This window comes from Macadamia integrifolia, unplaced genomic scaffold, assembly GCF_013358625.1.
Source record: "Macadamia integrifolia cultivar HAES 741 unplaced genomic scaffold, SCU_Mint_v3 scaffold1907, whole genome shotgun sequence".
In the NCBI taxonomy this organism is placed as follows: Eukaryota; Viridiplantae; Streptophyta; class Magnoliopsida; order Proteales; family Proteaceae; genus Macadamia; species Macadamia integrifolia.
In genome coordinates this window covers 76,903-77,122 of record NW_024868412.1, presented here as the reverse complement: position 1 = coordinate 77,122, position 220 = coordinate 76,903, and the positions used below count along the sequence as shown (strand labels likewise).

General features: G+C 35.9%; 1 protein-coding gene across 1 annotated transcript in view; it reads right to left on the bottom strand.

Annotated features, from left to right (window-relative positions):
* Positions 1-220, bottom strand: part of LOC122065162 (pentatricopeptide repeat-containing protein At5g67570, chloroplastic-like) — an 11,180-nt gene that overhangs the window by 9,460 nt on the left and 1,500 nt on the right. The gene's annotated exons all lie outside the window — the stretch shown is intronic.

The window sequence follows — 220 nt, the reverse complement described above, 5'->3', positions numbered from 1 at the left end:
GGGGAGCTTCTTTGCCATGTAACTGAGACCAATTCAGAAAACAGGAAAAAAAGGGTTAAAAAAAAGGGACTGAAAAAAAAGGCGTTTAAAACACGTTTTAACTAACTATGCCTGAGTATTCATACTCCAGACTCATGTTAGTAACTCATTAGACCAAAAAAACTGAACCAATGGTAGCTGAAACCAATTATGCATACTGCAAATTGGGAGATATTACGTA